This window comes from Rattus norvegicus, chromosome 12 (assembly GCF_036323735.1).
Source record: "Rattus norvegicus strain BN/NHsdMcwi chromosome 12, GRCr8, whole genome shotgun sequence".
NCBI classification, from domain to species: Eukaryota; Metazoa; Chordata; class Mammalia; order Rodentia; family Muridae; genus Rattus; species Rattus norvegicus.
The window spans coordinates 22,729,793-22,738,615 of record NC_086030.1 but is presented as its reverse complement, the minus strand read 5'-3'; positions in this window follow the sequence as shown (position 1 = coordinate 22,738,615).

The following is an 8,823-nucleotide window of genomic DNA, read 5'->3' as shown; positions in this document are numbered from 1 at the left end:
AAAATTCCAACACTTTGTACCTTCAGGCTTCACAGCTGAGGTCTTCGGTAAAAGTGACAAATGCATGTTGAAAATCCATGGCTGAGATTCATCTCATGCCCTCGTAGTATTCTGTAGTATTCTTATGTCATCCAAGTCCAAGAATAAAAAAGAAGTCACCACAAGAATAAAATAGGAATCCAACACAAATGGGGAAGATCGGCTCTTCTACAGGTGTCCGTAAGCTATTGGCACAAACACCATTTGATAAAATGAAATTAGTATATACCTGAAGATTCAAATTTAGATGTGTGAAGAAAGGATCCATCCTGGAAGGGTCTGTCTACATAAATAGGGAACAGTTTCCCCCCCCTCTGTTCCAGAGAAAGAGGGTCTTGTATAAAATATTTATTGAAGATACTCTGCTCTCACCAGGATTCCCAGAATCTACACAGATTTCACAGCAGAAGATCCTGATTGCCCGATTAATATGCAAATATACATCATATACATATATGCTACATATACATTTACATCTGCATGTACATCGACATAGTGTCACCATTTTCCATTACATACTAAGGCAAGCTGGAACCACTGTACTTGGTTATTACTTTGAGAGTCACTGGACTCCATCAGCATAGGTAGCAATGAATAGCCTAGTAAGAGCACCAGCGGAAGGGGAACCCTTGGTCCTGCCAAGACTGAACCCCCAGCGAATGTGATTGTTGGGGGGAGGACGATAATGGGGGGGAGGATGGAGAGGGGGAACACCCATATAGAAGGGGAGGGAGAGGGGTTAGGGGGATGTTGGCCCCGAAACTGGGAAAGGGAATAAAAATAGAAATGTAAATAAGAAATACCCAAGTTAATAACGACAGAGGAAAATAAAAGAATATACATAAAAAAGGAAAGGATTGCAAAGAGCAGAGGTTTGACTTGTGGAATTTTAGGGAAACAAAGATGATTTTTCTGTGAAAAATCTGATGTTCTGGTTATTTGGGGCCAAAGAGTCAGCTCTGATTAAAAAGCTACTCAAAATACTGATGTAAATCATTTGTTTTGCTGGGAGACTGATTAGTTTGAGCTGAGAAACTAGTGTTGATTAAGAAGAGACCTGCATTTTGATGGAAAATCTAATGGAACACATTTTCTGAGTGTGAGTACACAGAAGTTATGTTTTAGACATGACCAATGTTGGACCTTATACTGGATGCCAAACTTGAAAACTTAAGAGTCTTCAAGTCTTGGTTTGAATTTATGAAGGGGTCAGGGAGAGAGGGTGAGGCTTAGAATTGTGTCAGGACTAGAGTTCTTAAAAAGCACCCTGGAGTGACTAATCGCGAAATTATAGTCCAGTTGCAGCAAGAGATCCAGCAGTTTTAGAGATCTGTTACCATGGCATGAACAACAAGAAGAGCAACAGCAGTAAAACACAGTCAGCAAGAGCAGAAGACAATTTCTTTGTGCTTCAGAGCACAGATCTGGAGAATAGGTCCATGGCCCTTGGAGGAGCCTAGAAGTCATGACTGATGCCCAGTCAATAGTATACTGAGTTATTTACCCTTTTCAATTTTGGGTTTGTTCATCTCAGATTTCATTGGTTCTATTCTCTGAGTAAGACACTACTTAATGTATCAATTACGTTTTCTATGAAGCCCTTGTTTAGAGAAAGAATATTGAAAAATCTTAGCTTTTTCCCCCCTCCATCTTTATTATATTGAGTATTTCTTATTTACATTTCAATTGTTATTCCCTTTCCCGATTTCCAGGCCAACTTCCCCCTAAGTCCTCCCCCCTTCTATATGGGTGTTCCTCCCACCATTACAGCCCTCCCCCTAACAATCACGATCACTAGGGGTTCAGTCTTGGCAGGATCAAGGGCTTTCTCTTCCCCTGGTGCTCTTACTAGTCTATTCATGGCTACCTATGAGGGTGGAGCCCAGGGTCAGTCCATTATAGTCTTTGGGTAATGGCTTAGTCCCTGCAAGCTCTGGTTGGTTGGCATTGTTGTTCATATGAGGTCTTGAGCCCCTTCAAGCTCTTTCAGTCTTTTCTCTGATTCCTTCAACAGAGGTCCCAATCTCTGTTCAGTGGTTTGCTGCTGGCATTCACCTATGTATTTGCAATATTCTGTCTGTGTCTCTCAGAAGAGTTGTACATCCAGTTCCTGTCACCCTGCACTTCTTTGCTTCATCCACCTTATCTAGTTTGGTGACTGTATATGTATGGGCCACATGTGGGGCAGGCTCTGAATGGGCGATCCTTAAGCCTCTGTTCTAAACTTTGCCTCCAAATTCCCTCCCAAGGGTATTCTTGTTCCCCTTTTAAAGGAGTGAAGCATTTGCATTTTGGTCATCCTTCTTGAGTTTCACATGTTCTGTGCATCTAGGGTAATTCGAGCATTTGAGCTAATATTCAATTAACAATGAGTGCATACCAGGTGTGTTTTTCTGTGATTGGGTTACCTCACTCAGGATATTTTCCAGTTCCATCCATTTGCCTATGAATTTCATAAAGACATTGTTATTGATAGTTTAGTAGTATTCCATTGTGTAGATGTACCATATTTTCTGTATCCATTCCTCTGTCGAAGGGCATCTGGGTACTTTCTAGCTTCTGGCTATTATAAAGAAGGCTGCTATGAACATAGTGGAACATGTGTCTTTTTTATATGTTGGGACATCTTTTGGCTATATGCCCAAGAGAGGTATAGCTGGGTCCTCAGGTAGTGTAATGTCCAATTTTCTGAGGAACCTCCAGACTGATTTCCAGTATGGTTGTACCAGTGTGCAATCCCAACTGTAGAGGATTGTTCCTCTTTCTCCACATCCTTGCCACCATCTGCTGTCGCCGGAGTTTTTGATCTTAGCCATTCTGACTGGTGTGAGGTGGGATCTCAGGGTTGTTGTGATTTCCACTTCTCTTATGACTAAGGATGTTGAACATTTCTTCAGGTGCTTCTCAGCCATATGGCATTCCTCAGCTGTGAATTCTTTGTTTAGCTCTGAGCCCCATTTTAATAGGGTTATTTGTCTCCCTGCAGTCTAACTTGATGAGTTCTTTGAATATTTTGGATATAAGCCCTCTATCAGTTGTAGGATTGGTAAAGATCTTTTCCTAATCCGTTGGCTGCTGTTTTGTCCTAACCACAGTGTCCTTTGCATTACAGTAGCTTTGTAGTTTTATGAGACCCCATTTGTCGATTCTTAATCTTAGAGCATATCAGGATATTTTCTACAGTACCTATGTGTTCGAGACTCTTTGCCAACTTTTCTTCTATTAGTTTGAGTGTATCTGTTTTGATGTGGAGGTCCTTGATCCACTTGGACTTAAACTTTGTACAGAGTGATAAGAATGGATCCACCTGCATTCTTCTACATGCTGACCTCCAGTTGAACCAGCACCATTGGCTGAAAATGCTGTCTTTTTTCCACTGGATGGTTTTGGCTCCTCTGGCAAAAATCAAGTGACCATAGGTGTGTGGGTTCATTTCTGGGTCTTCAATTCTATTCCACTGGTCTATCTGTCTGTCTCTGTACCAATACCATACAGTTTTTATCACTATTGCTCTGTAATAGTGCTTGAGTTCAGGAATAGTGATTCCCCAAGACGTCCTTTTATTGTTGAGAATAGTTTTAGCTATCTTGGGTTTTCTGTTATGCCAGATGAATTTGCACAATGTTCTGTCTAACTCTCTGAAGAATTGGATTGGTATTTTGATGGGGATTGCATTGAATCCATAGATCACTTTTGGTAAAACGTCCATTTTTACTATATTAATCCTGCCAGTCCATGAGTGTGGGAGATCTTTCCATCTTCTGAGATCTTCTTCAATTTCTTTCTTCAGAGGCTTGAAGTTCTTATCACACAGATATTTCACTTGCTTGGTTAAAGTCACCCCGAGGTATTTTATATTATTTGAGACTATTTTGAAGGGTGTTGTTTCCCTAATTTCGTTCTCAGCTTGTTTCTCTTTTTGTAGATGAAGGCTTTTGATTTATTTGAGTTAATTTTATACCCAGCCACTTTGCTGAAAGTGTTTATCAGGTTTAGTAGTTCTATAGTGGAACTTTTGGGATCACTTAAATATACTCTCGTATCATCTGCATTAGTGATATTTTGACTACTTCTTTTCCTATCCGTATCCATTTGATCTCCTTTTGTTGTCTGATTGCTCTGGCTAGGACTTTGAGATCTACATTGAATAAGTAGGGAGAGAGTGGGCAGCCTTGTCTAGTCCCTGATTTTAGAGGGATTGTTTCAAGTTTCTCTCCATTTAGTTTAATATTCGCTACTGGTTTGCTGTATATGGCTTTTACTATGTTTAGGTATGGGCCTTGAATTCCTATTCTTTCCAGGACTTTTGTCATGAAGGGGTATTGAATTTTGTTAAATGCTTTCTCAGCATCTAATGCAATGATAATGTGGTTTTTATCTTTTAGTTTGTTTATATAGTGGATTTCCTTGATGGTTTTCAGAATATTATACCATCCCTGCATCCCTGGGATGACGCCTACTTGATCATGATGGATGATTGTTTTGATGTGCTCTTGGATTTGGTTTGCAAGAATTTTATTGAGTATTTTTGTGTTGATACTCATAAGGTAAATTGATCTGAAGTTCTCTGCCCTGTTGGGTCTTTGTGTGGTTTAGGTATAAGAGTAATTGTGGCTTCATAGAAGGAATTTGTTAGTGCTCCATGTGCATCAATTTTGTGGAATAATTTGGATAATTTGGTGTGAGGTCTTCTATGGAGGTCTAATAGAATTGTATACTAAACCCATCTGGACCTGGGCTCTCTTTTGTTGAGAGACCTTTAATGACTGCTTCTATTCCTTTAGGAGTTATGTGGTTGTTTAAATGGTTTGTCTATTCCTGATTTAACTTTGGTACCTGGTATCTGTCTAGGAAATTTTCCATTTCCTCCAGATTTTCAAGTTTTATTGAATATAGACTTTTGTAGTAGGATCTGATGATTTTTTTTATTTTCCTCTGATTCTGTTGTTATCTCTCCCTTTTCATTTCTGATTTTGTTAATTTGGACACACTCTCTGTGTCCTCTTGTTAGTCTGGCTAAGGGTTTATCTATCTTGTTGATTTTCTGAAAGAACCAGCGTTTGGTTCTGTTGAATGTTTGTATAGTCCTTTTTGTTTCTACATGGTTGATTTCAGCTCTGAGTTTGATTATTTCCTGCCTCCTACTCCTCCTGGGTGTATTTGCTTCTTTCTGTTCTAGAGCTTTTAAGTTTGCTGTCAAGCTTCTGTTATACGTTCTCTCCTGTTTCTTTCTGCAGGCACTCAGCGCTATGAGTTTTCCTCTTAGCACAGCTTTCACTGTGTTCCTTAAGTTTGGGTATGTTATACCTTCATTTTCATTAAATTCTAAGAAGTCGTTAATTTCTTTCTTTATTTCTTTCTTGACTAGGTTATCATTGATTAGAGCATTGTTCAATTTTCATGTATATGTGGGCGTTATTTCCTTATTGTTATTGAAGTCCAGCTTTCGCCCTTGGTAGTCTGATAGGACGCATGGGATTATTTCTATCTTTCTGTATCTGTTGAGGCCTGTTTTATGACCAATATGGTCAATTTTGGAGAAAGTACCATGAGGTGGTGAGAAGAATTTATATCCCTTTGTTTTAGGATAGAATGTTCTATAAATATCTGTTAAAACCATTTTGTTCATGAGTTCTCTTAGTGTGTCTTTGCCTCTGTTTAATTTCTTTTTCGATGATCTGTCTATTGATGAGAGTGGGGTGTTGCAATCTCCTACTATCATAGTGTGAGGTGCAGTGTGTGCTTTGAGCTTTAGTAAGGTTTCTTTTATGAATGTAGGTGCCCTTGCATGTGGAGCACAGATAGTCCATGCACCTTCTTCTAGCCATTGGGTTGTCTCTGGTGTTTGCTTGGCTTACTGTTTCTGAGAGTGACTTGACCCTGCTGTAGGCTTCTTTGTCAGCACTCCTGTAGAACTGTTTTCTGTTTTGTTTCAGCCTTTCCTGAGAACAGGTTCTCTGATTTCTGGTGTGTCCATGCTCCTGGAAACTTGTCTTCAAGCTCTATGCATGGGCAGGAATCAAAGGGTTCTGTCCCTGATTGCTTGTGTAGGTTCCTGCACACCGCGGGCACAGTTGGCACTATGTGATTCCCCCTTGAGTCTGGACTGTGGGCAGAGGGTAGTCTCCTCTGACTTCTCAGGAGTATCCATCCTTCTCAAGTTCCAGCTCTCTTCTCCATGGGATTTGGGTGCAGGGAGATGGCTGGCTGGCTCAGTTTGGTCCTGGGTGCAGACCAGAACCGTGGGTGCTGGCAGCTGTCTGTTCCTATATCCCTGTGTCCAGAGTCACTGTGCAGTTTCCCCTTGGACCAGGGATGTGGGCCGAGGTTTTGCAGAGGTAGAAGTCTGTTCTGCAGCCTCAGGATATCTGCACTCCTGGGTGGTCTGCTCTCTTCCCCCTATTTCTAAAGAAATAGTGTGAAGAACAGGGATAACTAGAGACTAGAAAAATTGTGGGAATGTAATGTGATGGAAAGAGAGGAGACAAAAAGAAATAAATTATGGAGTATAAATCAATATACGTTTGTCTGGGAGTCAGTCATGTTTTTTAGGTTCCTCCGAGGACCATGGACTAATGCTCCAGCTCTGCTCGCTGCAGAACACACTAATTGTCTTCTGCTCTGGCTGAAGACTACTGCTGTTGTTGTTCTTGTGGCTCAGTAAATAAATGCTTTCCCTGTATGCATGAATCTTGAACTTCCACATACACATCATATATGTGCACATCCACACTTGCACACAGGACACAAACATCTTACTGAAATTCATAACCACATTTGCTCACAACGGAATGTCAGGCTTTACATATCTGCACACAACAACACATGTTATTCCACCATTACACACACAGACACATTTACACACATGCCTACCCAGATGTTTGCAGAACCATTCCCATTCTAAGACTCCAAATACTCATTCTAATGCACACTGCCATCCACATGTGATTACTATACTCAGAAACAAAATATAATTCAAAATCTATACTATGTAGAAGATTATTTAACATATTGAAGAGTAGTTCAATATTGTGTGTGTGTGTGTGTGTGTGTGTGGTTTTTGCATGTCTCTCTTTCTGTTTCCTTCATGTTCAGGTGATCTCACATGCTAAGAGGTTGTGACTGCAATAGCCATGTCACATTCAGCAGATGAAATACTATTCTACTTCTCCCCAGACTTTTTCCTTGTCATTTCTGTTAGATGAGAGTTACTATTTTAACATCTTTTAAAATAAGCATTTGATATTCTATTATTAATATCACTTTGTCCAAATATTAGTCTCTGTTTTACCCTAAACCTCTAACTATGAAAATACATTATATGCCTCCCGACAGCAGGCATATACTGACGTTTCCTTCTCCCAGATTATTTCTCTCTTGTGTTGGGATGACATAAAAATCCAGCATAACTGACCTGTTTCCTCTTGACACACAAACACATTCCTGTTAAGCTACAACCTTTTCCTTATCATTCATATCTAGTATCTCACATTAAATTGTAACTAGCTTAAAATTCACATTTTTTTTTACATTCAACCACATGGAATTATTAGTCTCCTTAAAATAGCAATTATTCTTTAAAATCTAACATATTTTAACATTTTTCTCTAAACTGGGGCCTCATAGAAAACTTAAGGATAAATTACTTTATCACTTTGAGAGTAGAACAAAGGAAGAACAAATCCTAATTTGAAAAGTGTAAATAAATCAATAAACTTTTGTCTGGGAGTCAGTCATATTTTCTAGGTTCCTCCAACAACCATTGTCCAATGCTCCAGCTCTACTCTCTGCGGAACACACTAATTGTCTTCTGCTCTGCCTGACTGTGTTCTACTGCTGTTTCTGTTCTTGTTGTTCATGCCATGGTAACAGAATCTCTAAAACTGCTGGACTCCCTTACTGCAACTGGACTATAATTTATACAATAGTCTCTCCAGGGTGCTTTTTAAGGGCTCTAGCCCTGCGACACACTATCAAGCCTCAGCCTCTCTCCTTGACGCTTCATAAATTCAAAACAAACACTTGAAGTATCTTAAATTTTCAAGTTTGGCTTCCAGTATAAGGTCCAACATTGGTCATGTCTAAAACATAGCTACTGTGCACTTACACTCAGAAAATACTTCCCATTAGTTTTTCCCTCAAAAATGTAGGTCACCTTTCAGCACAAACTCATCAGTCTCCGAGCAAAGCATATGATTTGCTTTAGTCTTTCTAGTAGCTTGTTAATCAAAGCTGACTCTGGCCCCAACTAACGAGAACATTACATTTTTCACATAAAAACATTCAGTCTTTGTTTCCTTCTAAAATCCACAAGTCAAGCCTCTGCTCTGTGCACTCCTTTCAATTTTTATGTTTTAACCTTCTCCAGAAAAAATTAATGTGTTTTCAAATCTCAATGGCACTTCTAGGCCAAACTTCAAAAGTCCTCGCACAACAACGAATCCTAATCAAAACAACATTCTCAGGGACGTCAAAGTAATGACCAACTACACTGGTTCCAGCTTGTCTTAGTATTTAATGGAAAATGGTGACACTATGTAGATGTACATGCAGATGTAAATGTATATGCAGCATATATGTATATGATGTATATATGCATATTAATCAGGCAATGAGGATCTTCTGCTGTGAAATCTGTGTAGATTCTGGGAACCCTGGTGAGAGCAGAGTACCTCCACTAAATATTATATAAAGACCCTGTTTCTGTGGAACAGAGAGGGGGCATTGTTCCCTATTTATGTAGAGAGACCCTTTCAAGATGGATCCTTCCTTCACACATCTAAT